General features: G+C 31.5%; 1 protein-coding gene across 1 annotated transcript in view; it reads right to left on the reverse strand.

Moving 5' to 3' along the window:
• Positions 1-18,670, reverse strand: part of LOC130448437 (lachesin) — a 267,958-nt gene that overhangs the window by 218,716 nt on the left and 30,572 nt on the right. The window lies entirely within an intron of this gene.

The raw sequence follows: 18,670 nt of genomic DNA on the forward strand, positions 1-18,670 counted from the left end.
TCGACTATAGCAAAAGGATTACAAGGTGAATCCGTGATTTATTTAATCGAATAGAATCCGGAAAGTTGATTGAATGAATAATGACTTTTATTAGACGATAGTAGTTATAAAATATATACAAATATATACTCAGCTATTGAAATATATCGTTAAAAACTCGTCCACGACAAGGATCGTAAAGCTGGTCCTGTTTGGTTATAGTGGAAGTCTAAAATTTGACGAACACGACGGTTTGTTCGATGTATTATACATATTTATATCGTAGGGGCGTATTTGATATGTTTTATTTCATGAAAAGCGGAGAGTTGTTTATATTTCTTTTAGAACTAATTATATTTCATTCGTCTACTTTCTAGAATCATAGAAATTCGTTCTTGATATCTATTCGAGTTTGTTTACGATAATAAGTAAATTAGAAAAGTAGTTATGAGTGATGAGTAGTTAATAATATAATTAAGTTAAGTGTAAGTGTTTGTATAAATTAACTAATCAAAAGTATGTAAAGTTACACCACCGTTAAAAAACAGTTTAAATAAATAAATCTATGAGAATATTCTATAATGGATTTGATAGTAGTACTCAGCTATTGAAATATATCATTAAGAACTCGTCCACGACAAGGATCGTAAAGCTGGTCCTGTTTGGTTATAGTGGAAGTCTAAAATTTGACGAACACGACGGTTTGTTCGATGTATTATACATATTTATATCGTAGGGGCGTATTTGATATGTTTTATTTCATGAAAACCGGAGAGTTGTTTATATTTCTTTTAGAACTAATTATATTTCATTCGTCTACTTTCTAGAATCATAGAAATTCGTTCTTGATATCTATTCGAGTTTGTTTACGATAATAAGTAAATTAGAAAAGTAGTTATGAGTGATGAGTAGTTAATAATATAATTAAGTTAAGTGTAAGTGTTTGTATAAATTAACTAATCAAAAGTATGTAAAGTTACACCACCGTTAAAAAACAGTTTAAATAAATAAATCTATGAGAATATTCTATAATGGGTTTGATAGTAGTACTCAGCTATTGAAATATATCATTAAGAACTCGTCCACGACAAGGATCGTAAAGCTGGTCCTGTTTGGTTATAGTGGAAGTCTAAAATTTGACGAACACGACGGTTTGTTCGATGTATTATACATATTTATATCGTAGGGGCGTATTTGATATGTTTTATTTCATGAAAACCGGAGAGTTGTTTATATTTCTTTTAGAACTAATTATATTTCATTCGTCTACTTTCTAGAATCATAGAAATTCGTTCTTGATATCTATTCGAGTTTGTTTACGATAATAAGTAAATTAGAAAAGTAGTTATGAGTGATGAGTAGTTAATAATATAATTAAGTTAAGTGTAAGTGTTTGTATAAATTAACTAATCAAAAGTATGTAAAGTTACACCACCGTTAAAAAACAGTTTAAATAAATAAATCTATGAGAATATTCTATAATGGGTTTGATAGTAGTACTCAGCTATTGAAATATATCATTAAGAACTCGTCCACGACAAGGATCGTGAAGCTGGTCCTGTTTGGTTATAGTGGAAGTCTAAAATTTGACGAACACGACGGTTTGTTCGATGTATTATACATATTTATATCGTAGGGGCGTATTTGATATGTTTTATTTCATGAAAAGCGGAGAGTTGTTTATATTTCTTTTAGAACTAATTATATTTCATTTGTTTACTTTCTAGAATCATAGAAATTCGTTCTTGATATCTATTCGAGTTTGTTTAGGATAATAAATAAATTAGAAAAGTAGTTATAAGAGTAGTTGATAATATAATTTAGTTAAGTGTAAGTGTTTGTATACATCAACTAATCAAAAGTATGTAAAGTTACCCAACAGTTAAAAAACAGTTTAAATAAATAAATCGATGAGAATATACTATAATGGGTTTGGAAAACGTCATTTGGAGGCGAAAGAGTTAGTGATATACAATTATCCTGAAGGAATTGAGTGAAATAGGTTAAAAAACGAACCTACTGGAATAAATTCCAAGGAAAAAATGGGAATGGACATTATTATATGAAAAGAATTAATTTGGGAATCGAGCATTCAGAAGGGATTGAGAACTATCCTTCAACATGCAATTTCTTATATTCATAATACCAAAGTTATAATCTTCTGGGTATCTGAAGACTAAAAAGTTGAAGGAAATTTCAGAGTGGATGAGTTCACAAGAATCGAAGCCAAACATTACGATATTTGATCAAATAGAAGTCTTTTTCTTTTTATTCATTTTAAAGATCTCGTGATCTGTTAGTTTTGCAGGTTTGCAGAATCAGTTCTTGGGAGATGGACTGCCAGCTGTCCATCCATCTCTTAGGTGGTCGTCCGGGTTTTCTTTTCCCTTTTAGTTTCCCTTCAAGTACGATGCGTGACAGTCAAATAGAAGTGATTGCAAGATATCCAGAGCGATTTGTTCAAGGATCAATTATATCTGATTCCCTGAGCACAATCCAGAAGTCTACAGAAAAAAGAAACGGTAACGAAGTTGCCTGACGAAAAAAACGGGAATCGCCATGGAATGAATAGTTAATTAACCTTTCAAATTGTGGAATATAATGAGTGAAATACGTTGAAGGTTGAAGTAATAACCTAACTTAGCATTCTAGTTATAATTTTTGTAACTTTATAAAAGTTGTTGAAATTTATTTTCAGCTACTAAAAACTCATTTCAATTGGATTTTCCTCTGTCTTCAACATTTGAAATAATATGATAAATATGTGAACCACATATAACATCAACATAAATACATTTTCCAAGGAATGACATGAGTTGTTTTATTATTGTCTTGGTATAGGAATTGATGGGAAAAAGAAACAAAACCCATCGACTTCTTCATTTTCTTATAGTGGTCTCCCAAGTCACGATCGCAGGAAAAGTTTAATATTTCCAATATTAAAAGCGCCGAGAAAATGTCAGTGGAATCGCAATTTCCAGACCATATGAAACTTTAAAAGGCAATAAGCAATCTTCCATTGACCGGTTATAAAATTAGACCAGTAAATCAAGTTTATTTTGTATTTGAATTTTATTGTTATAATGAAAATAAGAAGTCGATATTACTGTTTACTGTTATTTCAGTATTTCCAATTGATTCCCATCCTAGAATTTTTCAAGTAGTTTGGAATTTCCAAACTTTTTGTCTCAATATTTACGAAGGGGTTGATATTTCTACTTTCAATTTCTCGATAAAAGTATTTTCTTTCGAATACATCATCGGAATATATTTATATCAAAAATACTACACTTTATTGTTTGATTTGCAACATTCCCACAATGAAAACGTTCATAACATTACTTAGCGAAGATTTCGTTTCAGATTACGTACATCTATGACGAGTATTTGGTAATTTTTTCATGTAGTACAATCTATTTAAAAGTCAGTGAGGAACGAGTACGGTTCTATCCAACTTAGAGTGATACGTGTTTAAAAAACCGGTACCAGAATGTTTGCGCTATAATGTGTGAACAGAAAGATCTGGAGAATGAGTCAATAGCTTCTTTTTTCACCTTGACAATGCTCAAAACCCCATATCAATTTGTTAAGTAATTTATAGTTGCTCAAGTTCTGCCATCTGTCCATATCTGTATTACACATTTAATGTAACGCTAATTCATTCTGCAGATATTCCAAACCTTTTAGACTCAACATTAGTATAAATACTGGGGGCAGGACTCAAAATTTAATATTCCGTATATTGTTTTTTCATGTTAATTGAACCATATATGAAAAATTTGTCATAATTAACGGCTTCGTAACTAACAAAGTTAATAACTAAATAGAGGAGACCCAACTAGGAGTAATTGCCTGCGAAATTACGAATTGGACGAATTTAACATCTATTTTGCGTATCTTTCTAGCTTTTAGCCCCCCAATCAAGCACTTTGGGTGATAAAAATGCTCTGGAACATTCAATTAGACCAGCCTGAGGTTGTTTTGGTACAAAAATGAAGTTTTTTCATCGTCCATAACAATTTTGGTGGTGGTATGGTATTCATGCGCTAACTGACTCTTCCTTTTCCTCTTTTTACCACGCTTTTTGGTCTTTCTTGAATAAAAATTCTCACTTTTTGGGAGGTTCAGTTATAAAATATCTTCTTCAAACTCGACTATGGCACGGTGAAAGCTTGTACTTGAAATATTTTGGGTTTTAAAAATACGAATTAAGTCAAGATTAGGAATCTATTCAACCAAATTATTGATGTAAAAAGCCAACATACGGGGATTGTTACTGTCGTTTTGAAATCATCATCATGAAGAATTTCAATCCTTTGGATTATGACTATCGCTTTTAGCGATTTAATCCTTTTTTGAAGTGGATTACTCCTCGTTTTCTATTTTCTTTTCTTTATAGTTTTTGTTGTTATTTCCCATTCCTTTCGGCTCCGGAATTTTGCCCTCTATATTAAATCCTCCTCTATTTCGTTTCTCCAAGTCTTTCTCGGCCTGTCTTTTCTCTTTGACAACAATGGTGTTTATTGCATTCTTCTTTCGATCATTTCAGTTGGTTAGGTTTTCTTCTCATTATATGCCCAACCCAGTTTAGTTTTGTGCTTGTATCTCTCTATATTTTCCTTCCCCCGCTCATTTTCTATTTCTTCATTCTTTTTCTTTTTCTTTTTCTCCTTTTTTGTTATGTTTGGACTTGTTATAGTTCTCTTCCTCTTTCTCTCTTATTTTTCTGTTATTTCGCGATTACTGGTCTTATTAGGGTTTTGTACACTTTTATTTGTTTTGTTTGGATAGGTTTACGTTTTTTACATTGGTTTAATAGCCTTTTTGTAACCTTTCCTTTATCCTGGTTGTTTGTCGCAGCATCATTACTAGATAGTTAAAATTCGATTCTGTTTTATAATTTTATTTGGTAGTTTTCAGTTGATTTGATCTCTCTTCTGGTTTTCCCAATACTTTCATATATTTTGTTTTTTTCTGTATTTATTTCCATTCGTTGCTTCTTCTTCTAATTTGTTGATCATCTTCGTATTCTACTATCTCTGATACGTCTGTTATAATATTCTTTTATATTATTTGGTCTAGAGTGTGGATTGTGTCCTGGTCTTAATCCTTCAATTCATTCTCTGCGAGTTTTTTCAATCTTTCGTCCATTAATTTGCCAATATTTTGTAGGGTTATGAATCTAAAATTCTCACTAATCTTATTATTGCCTTTCTTAAATATCTACAACAAATATTTCCAATTGGATGTGGCTTTATTGTTTTTCAAAATATGACATCACGTACTTTCACTATTCAAAATGCAAAACTTTCTGATAGAAGTGTCAGATTTGACGTATCAACATCGGTATTGCCAAATCTCCAAACTTGAGTAGCAGCTCTGATATTGTATTATAAAAAACTATTTTCAAAATGAATTTTTTTGGCGTCTATGGTATCCTTAAATTTATAATACTTTAGAACGTTTATTTAACTATCTAATTAGTTAAATTTTCCTACAACTACTTCATTTGATGGAATATCAGTAGTTTTGTTGATATATACCCTTATAATGATCCTAATTAAGTTCGTTTTGAAGTATATTTAACGAAACAATTCAACTCTCTGTCATTTTTAACTTTCCTTTATTTGCCTTTGAGCGGCGTGCTTCTAATTCCATTCGTGTTAAGGGAAAAAGGTCTTAATGGAAATTGGAGAAACAATTTTGTGTTTAATCTTTGTTGGCAATTTTACAGTAATTTACTTAAATAGTTATACCACAATGAAAACCTTTTTCTTTGGTAAATTATAGCTGCAGCTGTCGCTAGAGAAAGATATGTGGTTAGACGCAGCGTTGTCATATGTCTTCCATATTTAAATTTCATTACCAGAATTTACATGATTTTGATAGCGGTTAGGGAGAAAATTATTACGCATTTATATGAATATATGAAGAACTATTTAATTGTGGTTATAAACCGTCTTGACTTTACATCTCTTATTATGCAAAAAAAATTAAAAATTCACAATTTTATACCTCCTAAAATGGTTTACCATAAACTTGACATACGTCTTCGAACGATTGTTCCAAGTATTCAAAGTTATGTAGATTATTGCTTTACTGACGTACCAATAAACCAAATTAATAAATAAAAAAATCAATTCTTCTCATAAAAAAACTTGATATGCGGAACTTGTTCCTCAAGATATTTGATCTTCAATTCGTGTCATCACATGTTACAAAAACGATCAGTGATAGCTGATAGATCTATCAGATCCTGAATTTAAATGCTAAGCAAAAACCGCATTGAAAGAAAATAATTATCGGGATAAAATGATAAATAACATATTCGAGAAAAGGATGAACACATTCATAAAAAAACTGAATTTATAATGAATACTTTTCACTTTGTCATATGGTAATTAGGAAATTATTAGTAAACGTGATATAATTATTAATTCCAATCAACTGCAGTTCCATTCAAGTAGTCTTAGATCCACTTAAACTAACTAATAATCGATCAAATTGGAAGTTATTACCAACCATCAATTTTGGACTCATTAGAGACAACTGTTCTTAATATGTGTCTAATTAATTCACTTTCTAATTAAACTACGTCAGCAAATCCATTTGAAGCCCCTAATATTAATATTATTATGGTTAAGTGGAAAATTTATGTAAAACGGATGAAATTTGTCCCAAAAGAAATGATTAATTCGTGATAACAAAATATAAAAAACAGAAACCAAAACTATAATGCAGCGACGCCTGGCGAGTAAAGCGAAATTGCGTTTATAGATTTCTAAAAAGTGTTCGACTCAATCAGAACAGAAAAATAATTATGAAGCTTGTGGAAGATTAAGAGAAAGGTACAAAAGTTTGACTTATAGATACATGAAGGAATCAACACTGATCGGCAAAAGAATTTCCAATTAATGAAGAAGTAGGACAAGGACAAGAAGGACGAAAAAACTTCGGCGAGTAAATAATCTTATAAGCAGATGATGTAGTTCTCAAAATAAGAATCATTTTTCCAAATAAATAAAAAAACAGACTCTAATTAAGTGGACGACTGATTTGTTATTTGCTCTGCATTCTCAACAAATTTTATTATTTCTGTTATTTCGAAGATATTACCAGTATTGTCTTCTTTAGCTACATTTTTTCAAGAAATATGTTTGTGCATGTTAAAAATCGTGAGTTGTACTTCGATCTCTTCAATCACCCACAGTTTTCACCAGATCTAGCATCTAGCGATATTTTCTTTTCTCTAACCTCAAATTTTCGTACTTGGGGGATTTTTTTCGGACGAGGACGTGAATGCCTATTTCGAAGGGAAACACGATGATTATTATTTGGTTAAAAATGTTTGAGTATCAACCGTGAAGAAAGAATGTCTTGTTCTTCTGTTAGTTAGGAATATTTTCAGACAATCTTCGTATTTAACTTGTTTTGTTTGTTTGTAGTCGTCTTCTCAGTTTCTTCTTTCTCATTGATCAATAATTTCTTTTTCATCATCTATAAATTCTTTTTCCAAATTTGAAATTTTTTTGGGATATCATGGTTATCTATTAATCGTATTTTCTCACTTTATTTGTTTTTGATACATATTGTTATTTATTTTCAAAATTTCTCAGTATACTCGGTGGCTCAAAAAAATTTCTGACACCCTTAATTGACTTGCCCTAATTTATAGCTTTGCAGCTTCATAATTTCCATAAATCGATGTCTATAGGTTCTTAATTTTTATTTTTAATTTTCATTTGACTTTTTCAGTCATTAACTTGTTATTTCCTTCCAATATTTCCTCAAAAATTTTAATAGAGAATGTATTTAATTGTCAATCATCCCAATACCTTTTTTTCTAATAAATTTTGCATTATGATCGTGTTAGGTTATGTTTTGGCCAATCTAATTTTCCAAATTTTGCTATCACATTGATAAAAACCTGACGTAAACTCACTTGTATTGAAAATTATCATAATTTAGAGCTGAAAGAACAAAAATTCATTCACAATCCCATCAACCTGACTTGAATAACCCATTAACTCTTCCAGAACTGGAAAACTGGAATAAAAACTATTATTATCGATATTGTAGAGTCCCACAAACGATTACTACCCTAACTATTGACTTGAGCAAGTTTAATTTCCGGTGGATTCTGAGAAGTGACAAATGAGGGACACGTTAAAGTGCCAAGCTCGTTGTGCTGATAGTGCGTTATCGGAATTGCGCCAATCAGAGTGACCAATGATAGTTTGCAGACATTCCAATTATCATTTGCAATGGTGCAAATTCAACGAATCAATAGCAGATGTCCTAACGTTAAACCTTGATCGACTAATTAATGATATTTTTCAAAAAATACAGGGTAATTCAGTAAGAATTTTGACGATATGATTTGGCTTTATAACAAATGAAAACACCTATTTGTGAAATTATCGTATTCGTAATCTTCTAATTAGATAAAATTTTTTATGTAGCTGATCTGAAACTACATCATTTTATAGTAGAAATTAATTATTTTCATTCACTTAAATCTGAAAGGTCTGGAGAATCAGAAGATCTTGGTGTTAATTTTGGCAATCATATCAATAATATTCTGGTTAAAATCGTATATAGTTCTAATTGTGGACTCCCAAGTCTGCAACTACCCTAAATAATTGCTAGGGATTTCCTCTAAAGACATAACAGACTGTATTTGCTCTGCTTGAGATTGCCTGATTCCCACCCACGTTATTCATATCAAAGAAATGCTTCTATGGCAGCTTTCAATGTCCAAACTGCAGCTCCACACAATCATCTTCTGGAAAGTTTCCTTAAAACAGATCTCTTCTATATGGGTAGAAATCAGGAAGTTGCATTAATTAAATAGTTTAGATCTTATCCAATACTTCACAAATCAAATTGTGACCTTGGATTAACCTGAACGATTTGTTGTTTATGTCTATTTCAAGTTTCCACCCGGTTACATTTTTTTCTCATTGCTACAACTAATAAACAGTTTTTATCTGTTATAATCACCCATTTTGGGATGTTCTAAAGAGTAAATGATTTGAATTGATGCCCACTTTTTGTAAAATGGTCGCAACTCACTCATCATGGATTCTTTTGGACTTTAATATAACAATTCATCGATGTATTTTTGGGTGCAGTACCAGATCATCTCTTAACTATGTCTATTTCCTGACTTGGTCTTATAAGTTTGGATAACTTCATCTCCACAGCAATTGGCACAGTTTATAGTTTCTAGATATCAATCTTGGTCGCCATTTAGTTTTCCCGTATTTTTCTTTACAATTATTGGGTTCTTCTTGTGCTTCCAGATGAATCTATTATCCAATATACCCCCAATTGATCTTGAATTCGATTTCTATTCAATTTCGAGTCATATGCATGGTTCTATAATATCTTTGAACCAATCGATACGAGCTTCTTTGATCGATATCAGTTTACGCACATCATTGATGTTTTTTGGCACAACAGTCGATTTAGGACGAACATCGAAAAGTCGAAACTAGTTGATCGGCACATTGTTTTTGGTTCAATCCATGTGGAAAGTCTTAGAAAATCATCGCACGTAATTTAATTCTAGTTTTTGACCTAAATGAATGTTTCAAGTATCTGTAAACTACTTTATCTCATTATATTTAGTGAAGAAGCTCTATAAAACGAGGTTTTGATTTTTGGTTATTTGAATCACAGTGAAAACGCACCATATGAATAAATCCACACTATATGTCCTACTGAATTCAATATCTGATTCATCTAAAAATGTTAAAAGTGTGTAAGATACTAGGAGGTCCAATTAGCGGTGTTGCTGCACAATTTTCCACCCTTCTGCTGATTGTGCGACAAAACAGGAGCCCCGCATTCTCGCGTTCCGTACAATAGCTCAAAAGACCCTCTCACCGGGTCTACTAACCTTCTAATGATCCTATGTAATAATGCGGTCGTCAGCAAACCGTATTCGTTGAGAAAATGAAATCATTTGAAAGGTGTTAATGACGAGCTTCAACAAAAAAAAAATAATATTCTAAATAAATCAGAGATGAACTTGATTCCAAAATTCCAAAAATTAGTTTACCGAAACTATTGGCAACGTTGTACTTGAATTTTATATGATTCAATCTTGGAAACTGATATATTTCATGAACTTATTTTTATACCTGACTCTCATAGAGGGCGTTAGTTACATGGTTCGTACCAAGAAGTTACAGAACTTAAATATTATTGACACCAAAAAGGTTAAACTCGATACTGCGTAAAAATCTGTAATAACTGGTATGAAGTGAAGATATTGAAGTTATTGATTGAACAAAATAATGAAATAAAATTCAATTGGAGTCTAAAGAAACTTTTATATCCAGAACGGTTGGAATCGGCTATGAGATTATTAATTCTGCCTTCCAATTCTTGACGTAAATTCACCTCTACAGTATATACTTTTCAATTGAGCTACGACCAAACCAAAGAATTGGAATCGCAAGACCTAGGAGGCCAATAAATGGTAGTTCAACCAATCTATCGATCATTCGACATATCGACAATTATCCCTCAACTCCGATACCTTCTAGTAAGATCCAGTGGAGTTCTATCGTGCTTATAAAATAGAAAACTCCGATACTTTAACACTAAATATTCTATAGTTTATTTCTATATATGAGAGAGTAATAAAATGATTAAACAATCGTAATTCATATCACTGCTACTAATAGAAAGACTTTCTAAATGCTTTTTTCTACGAAAACCTATTTCTTTTCGAAGTTTTCTATAGTGTGTTTCATTTTACTTAAAATTTTGGTTTTCCTTTAGCTTTGGGTACTGTTTTGAGCTCGCCACATTTCTCTTCTTCAATAACTCTGTAAAACGTCCATTTTCTAACACCAATGGTACTACAATTATTGGATCTGGATGAACTAAATTCCAAATCATGTTTTTTTCATTGATTGTTCTTTGTCTTCTTGACCTATCAAAAAATATTTTCTTTTCTTCCATTACCAGTGTCCAGACAATGAATCTAAATGTATTTTTATTTGGTAATTTGCTTCTAGAAAACTTTTCCAATATTTGCAATTTGTTTCTTTGATTCCATACGTTTCGATATCGACTGATATGATGGTAAATTTTTTAATAAAAACGTTGTGAACGTGGGATTACGTACATCATTGGTCTGATTAAAGATAAACAAAAAAATGATGGACATCATATGTATTTTTTATTGGAAATCCCATTCTAATCAATTTTACATTCCAGGCAACAACGAAAATCGTAACAGCATTAATAATTCCAAGCGGATTGCAACAAAATCGCCAAAGAGATAATTGAAACTAAATCTCTCATATTCCAAAACACTTTTGATCATCATTTAATCCATAATTATAACGATGTTTGATATTTCCATCAGAGACAAATCATTTTTAAATAAAGAAATAATTAGTAGTTTCCAAAGTTATCCCTAGATATATATAATTAGTTTTATTTGAATTGAATATGGTTTTAGTTTGGTATAAGTAAGTTTGTGATCTGTTTCATCACAAGAAGGCTTTTGAGAGAATTTGGCATGCCGAACTTCTAAATATATTAAGATAATACGGTTTGTCGTCCTCATTTATCGACCGGCTCAGTAGCTTTCTCAAAAATCAGATCGCTATCTATGGACACATTTCATAAAGGTTTGAGATCAACGCTGGTGTTTCCCAGGGATCCATCTTGTCTCCTACTCCTGTACATCAACGATCTACTCGACAAAATCCGATCCATAGCTTTGACTCGTTAGTTACAGGTGTTGCTGTTTTTACCAAAAAGGGGCTGCTGAGGATTTGGCCGTATCTGGAGAAAATTTATCTCCATCACCGCAAATTCGCTTGTTGGGTTTTGAAATTAGGAGCAGTATGTCCCGGCATAGCCACGTAGTCGAAATAGCTGAAGCAGCTTCACCAAAGATTGAAGTCCTCTTTAAGAAGAAAAAGCTGTATATTCAGCAACAGGTTCTAGTCCTCTACGAGGCTCAGGATACGTCTGACTTTGAAGTAATGATCATAAATTTGAGGTGAGCTGAATATACTCGACTGTATACAGAAGACAGCTTATAGACGATTCCGAGTTAACCAGAAACCTGGACATCTCTGAAAAGACAGACCAGAACGTCGGATTTTCAAGATAAATATCGATAAGCATCCCCACACGGCAGGCACCATTCGAATGTAATGGGGTAAAAGTTTAACTAGGTTTCAACATTTCACTAAACAAATAACGATGTATATTAGGATTTATACATGACTTTGCAGTATTTCTTGATGATTTGTTTGAAGATAGCCGTTGAAGTAATATGGCAAGGGACTCAATTAATGGTTCTGTTCACTTTTCTACACATGTAGATAGTAAATAGTCGACTACTGCTAACCTGAATTTGTTTCAATCCTCAGCGCATTCCAAAAAAAAAAAACGTCGCCTGCAGATGGAACGGTTTTAGCCTTCTTTGGAGACGGTTCTCCCTATTTAGTCCATTGTTTTGATTGTTAATGGTTATGAGGGGCAAAAATTTGGCTTTAATTGTTCCATTGTGAGCAAACGCGACACACACTTTTTGAAATGTCTACTATATCTGCTACTTCGCGAACTTTCAGTTTACGATCATACAATATCGCCTTGCGGTTTTCTTTCAACATTTCTGGTGTCGTTTCCTTATTTGGTCGACAACTGCCATGCTGGTTTTCACCTCATTCAAACAGTCGATAAAAAAGGAGAAGACTCAACAAGAGTAGAATCTAGTTCATCTTTTATATTGTTTGGGTTAATGCCTTTCAAACGTATGCTGTATAGATTGTGTACTTTCTAATATTTTTCAAGCAAGTACCGCCATCTCTAAGTCAAACCAGATATTTCTGAGACCATTTTAGTATAATAGAATAAAAACTACTATACAAGTATTCAATATGACGTCTTAAGCCTCATTCTCAATGTTAATCAGAATGACTCTCTATTATTTCTCGATCAATGAAAGGTAAACAAAATGTTTGTCGATTGGAATGAAGTTCGTACTTGAACAAATATTTATTTGACATTTGACAGATATAAGTCAAATGTCAAATAACAATGACACCATTAACTTTATTCAAATAACGAATAATGTTAACCAACAAAGGTTATTGCATACCTAGATATTTATATTATAGGAAAATAGAACATATGAAGAGAAAAATAATAGTGAGGAAGTACGGGTATTTGTTTTATAGAAAAACTGTATCGAATTTACTACCTTCTGAAGCAATTAAGTTTCACCAACAAAAACTGAAAACACGAGCCTTCCAAAAATGGTACGAACTTTGGTATGAAGTGAGAGTGGAATGGAAAAAAATTATAAGAGCTCGTGTACATCACAGATTTCATTTAATGTTAAACGTTTTCATTAAATGGAAGTTTTATTTGAAATTAAAACAAGAGAAGAGGATCAAATGGCAATCAGCCTTATTACATGCTATAAAAAATGAAAATAAATATAAAATATCAAAATGTTTCTCTATCTGGAGATGGTATATAAGATATAGAAACTACAAGAAGTTGAAAATGAGTTTGGCTCATAGATTTTTGAGACTAAAATCGAAATCGGAAGATTTGATACTGTGCTGGACGTCCTGGTTGAGTTATACAAGAAATTCTATGAAAGTAAAAGCGAAATTTGAATTAGCGGAAGCTTTTTATTCAAAAAAAATACTTTTTAAAAGTTTCGGGCACTTCAAAATATATAGTAATTTGATTAAAAGGAAAAAATATATCATCAAAATAGCTGATGATACTTATAAATCAAATTTATTGAAAAAAGTATTCGAAAATTTGAAAAAATATACAACGAGAATGAAAACTGAGAAGTTTAATTGCGATCTAGCAAAATCACATTACATATACAAGTTAAAATATAATTATTTCGCGAAATTATTGAAATATAAAGAGAGAAAACTTTCTATAAGGACGAAATTGGATCAATTTCATCTTAAGAAATTATATAAAATCAAACAAAGTTACTTTATTATGTTGATGAAATATGTAGAAAAAAAGAAACATAAAAGCGAAAGAATAAACGAAGCTGAATACTTTTCGAAAAGGATGTTGTTGAAGAAAACTCTATTTCGGATAAAATATTTTGTACACCGTCAAAGAGAAAAGCGAAGGAAAATACAAGAATCGGTAAACAGGGCTGTTCATTACTTAAATATGTATAAAAAGCGCAAAATATTAATGAGATGGAGATGTTTCAAAGATCAAAAAACATTGAAAAAATACAAAATTGATAAAGCCGAAATGTTTTATAAAACGAATTTACTCAAAAAGCATTTACGACGCTGGTGGAAATTATTGGAATACAAGAAAAATAAAATTGAGAAACTGTTGAAAGCGGATCAATTTCGCACTTGGCGACACATCAAATACGCTTTTCTAATTTGGAAAAGCTACTTAACAGACGAAAAAACTCGTAAAGTAAAGTTAACGGAAGCGCACAACTTCTATAACAAAAGTATGGTTATAGAAGGATTGTTTCTAATAGTAGAAGCTGGTTTGAAACAAAAAGATCGTAACTTTATGTTGCGAACTAGAAAATTCGAACGGGAGTTATTTCTTTCACAAAAATATCTAAGTATATGGAAAAGGAAAGTTATTTATTCTAGAATTAGAGACAAGGAGGATGTAGATGATGATAAAAGTGGTATCAATGGAATAACTGTTGATGATTTTGGTTGGGTTCCAGTTTGTTATCTAGTCCCAAGAGTTTTGTAATTTGTGTTTCTTACATAACTTGTAATAGAAATTTGAAATAATAAAGTCAATATTTATTCAAATATAGTCGTTTTTCAAATAAAGAGCGCGTATATATAGAAATTGGACATCTGACCGCACAACGTAAATTGTAGACTCATTCAAAATTTATAGTGAATAACTTGTTGTTTTAACCATTACTATGTCTAATTATTTCCACCTTTTGTCCTTTTGTTTGCTATATGAATAAGCAAAACTATTGTTTCTCCATGACTAAACGGTACGATTATTGAAAAATCATGTTTTTAATAATGATTTAAATCTTTTTTGTCTCCTGTAGAAATCCAATGAAATTTGATTGAAGACACTTGGGACGCCACCACAACTCCACCGCTCATTGCTGGCGCGCTGACGTCAGCGATCCCTTATCTTGATAAACAAAAATTTAAAAATTATGAAATAAATTGGAATTATTATAATTTCTTTATCATAAAACCGCAAATGCACACACACAGTACTTCAAAATATTATAGTAAAAAAGGATCTCTGGCATTTGGAAGCTAATTTAAAATTGTAAAACAAACAAATTCTAATCATCATTTTGAATATAAAACTTGATAAATTGTTGCAATGGAACGTATTAGTTCATTTGAGAAAATCGACAAAAAGAATAGTATAAGAGAATTCGGTCTTGTCAAACGTCAAAGACGATTCATGAAACAGTATACGTCACACGTCAAAAAATAGTTACGTAATACATAACACATCGTGAACGACGCATTAAACGTCAAAAACGACACACAAAACGTCAAAAATCGCGCACAAAACGTCAAAAACCACGCAATAAACGTCAAAAACGATGTAGCGAACGCCAAAAACCACGCATTAAACGTCAAAAATCACGCATTAAATTTCAAAAACGACACACAAAATGTCAAAAGTCACGCATTAAACGACAAAAACGATACCTAAAACGTCAAAAGCCACGCATTAAACGTCAAAAACGATGCATTGAATGTCAAAAACCACACGCAGTAAACGTCAAAAACCACGCATCAAACGTCAAAAACCACCACAAAACGTCAAAAACCACGCACTAAACGTCAAAAACGATGCATTGAACGTCAAAAACCACGCATTAAACGTCAAAAACGACGCATTAAACGTACAACATTATACTGAGAACAAATCCTATGGGTTGTTTTCCCTTTATCGCGTTATCATTGATATACAGAGGGAGTTTTATGATTGGAACGCCTTAATTATCTCGGAATCGGTTTGTACGATTTTTATATCATCCTGTAGATTTTCGCTTTTCGAAATCGTTATTTTTCATCTTATTTTCCCTATATCTAAATGCCAAAATTTCGAAGCTATAGCTACTTTTACATTATCTCGACCAAAGTTAAAATAATAATAATAAGGGTACTATGACTGCTACAATAATAATTTTGACGTTTCAATAAATTATTGTTGTTGAAGTTTATTGAAGGTCACAATGGATCGCTTATCTGAAAAAGAACGAATTGATATTTAAACGTCTAATATCTTTAATAATATACATCCTAACCGAAATCCCATAGGACTAGACAAATATCCAGGAAAATTTCATTCCATCCATCCATACAAAGTAAAGTATCCATCCATACAAATTCCATCCATACAAAGTAAAGTTGATTCAAGAAATGTCAGATGACGATTTTAATAGACGTGAAGTGTTTGCAGACCTAATGATGGAAACATGTTACAATCAAAACGATCCAAATTTTTTAAGTAACGTATGTTTTACGATGAGGCCACATTTTGTCTTAATGGAATCTTAAATCAGCATAATTGTAGATACTGGTCACGTAACAATCCTCGTTAGATGCGTGAATCCCACACCCAATATCCCGAAAAACTGAATGTATAGGCTGGAATTATGGTTCCCTTTTTATTGAGGGTCACTTAAATAGTATTTTGATTTATTAAAAAATAGGAAACGTGATGTGAATTAATATTCTCAATAACCACGCAAATTTCAACATTATAATTGCGTCCTAACTTTCTTATTTTGCTGACAAGATCTGACAACGTGTGGTCCCTAACCCCACTTTCAATCTCAGCTCACAGAACTCACTAAACCACACAGTCTTAAGTTTGTGCAGATTGTAGATCCAATAATACGAGCGTGCTTCAGAAAATATCTGATTTTAAATAATTTAGAAAAATTCAAATACGACAAAATGTGTTATAATCTAGTAGTAAAAAGCCAAATGTATAGCTAATCGCTTTCGTTCGTATTGGGTGTATCGAGAAACATGTGTCAAAGATCCATCGTGTCATTTGGACGTTTTTGAGCAGCGCCATCTGCGTATCAGTCACACAAATTATTGAATGATGTCATATGTTGATCATTCTACTCAGCTGATATTGGCACGTCTATACAATCTTGTACTTTCGGTTTCTACCAGTTATAATGGTACTGGGGATACCAATAATATATTACGAAGCTCCCTAAAGTCGTAAGGGAGTGATGTTGACAATTAATATTCATAAATAATGATTTTTAAACATTGATAATGCAAATTTGTAATTACTAAAATTATGATTATAATTTTATCTGATTTCATACGTTTTTACGTGAGTAATCACTTTTAAATTCAATATACTCAAATATATATTTCAAAATTATTGCAAATTTTGGTATATCTTCTACATTGTATACGAGGTATGGTTATTAAGTAACGAAACAAGAGATAACGACTTTCAGCTATTTAACCTGATGCCTACTCATTCTAAATTGACTGAAATAATGAATTAAACATTCTAATAATATCCTAAAAATCAAAGCATAATATATTGTTAAAGTAAAACACGTCCTATTATGTCTGCCGATATCTACTGTACTTGTAGACAAACCAGTATAGCCGTTGCTTTCTTTTGTAATATATTGATCGTAGTAAAACTAAAGTAAGGATTGTTGTGATATTTCACATAAAATTTTGAAGTTATTCGAGTTATTTTGATATATCTTGTTTATTCATAGATACTATTAATTGAGAAGAAACTAATGAAAATAAAGGAAAATATTAAAGAAAATTCAATTTCTAGAAAAAATTCATATAATTGAAACCATCCAATCAAAAGATATATTTTCCTACAGTGGATATTGAGAGGAAATGAACTCCATTTCGATTGTATTGCAAGTTGTATCAGGAAGGAAAAACTCAAATAGTGAAGTTTCCAATATGGGTTTTAATTGAGAGAAAATATAGCGTTTAACAAGGTTTCTGAACTTCGGAATGTGATTGTTTGGATATAACTTTATATTGGTTTCATTTATTCTCACAATTGAAAAACTTTTTCATCGTCTGTAGTTGATAACTTATCTTGAACACAACTAGAAAATTATATAATTTGTTATTTAACTCATCAATTTGTTTGGTCAATCTTCTTAAAGAGTCGAGTTTACATTAATTAATTCAACTGCTTCAAAAGGTTATTCCAGCGCTTCATACTTCAGCAGCTGGTTACTAATTTGGTGTGAGGTACTGAAACTGCTTCGACTTTCTCACACCAAGGATATCAAGTTCGTAAGCTATAATAATTCTTGGGACAGCTTGGGAGGTTTCCTTAGTGGCGGAAATTACGATGTATTCGATTCCAAAATGTAGTGCAATACTTGTTTCAAAATGTGCATCAATCAAAAACCAGGTTCATAGTAGATAACCTTGTAAACTGTCACTTTGGTGTTAAATGATAATAAAACTGGAAGGTCTCCAATTTAGATGTATTCCTGAAAGATCATAGCAAAGGAAATATGTGAAATTGAACCAGAAGACACAGATAATGAGCGTGATGTTGGTTTAATCATTTTATTTTTGGAGATTTGGGAAAGTTTGAGTTTTCGTGTCCATTGAAATTTCTAATCAGCTTGGTATGAACTATCATTGTGCTAATTTTAAATACGACTAAA

The sequence above is a fragment of the Diorhabda sublineata genome, chromosome 8 (genome assembly GCF_026230105.1).
Source record: "Diorhabda sublineata isolate icDioSubl1.1 chromosome 8, icDioSubl1.1, whole genome shotgun sequence".
In the NCBI taxonomy this organism is placed as follows: Eukaryota; Metazoa; Arthropoda; class Insecta; order Coleoptera; family Chrysomelidae; genus Diorhabda; species Diorhabda sublineata.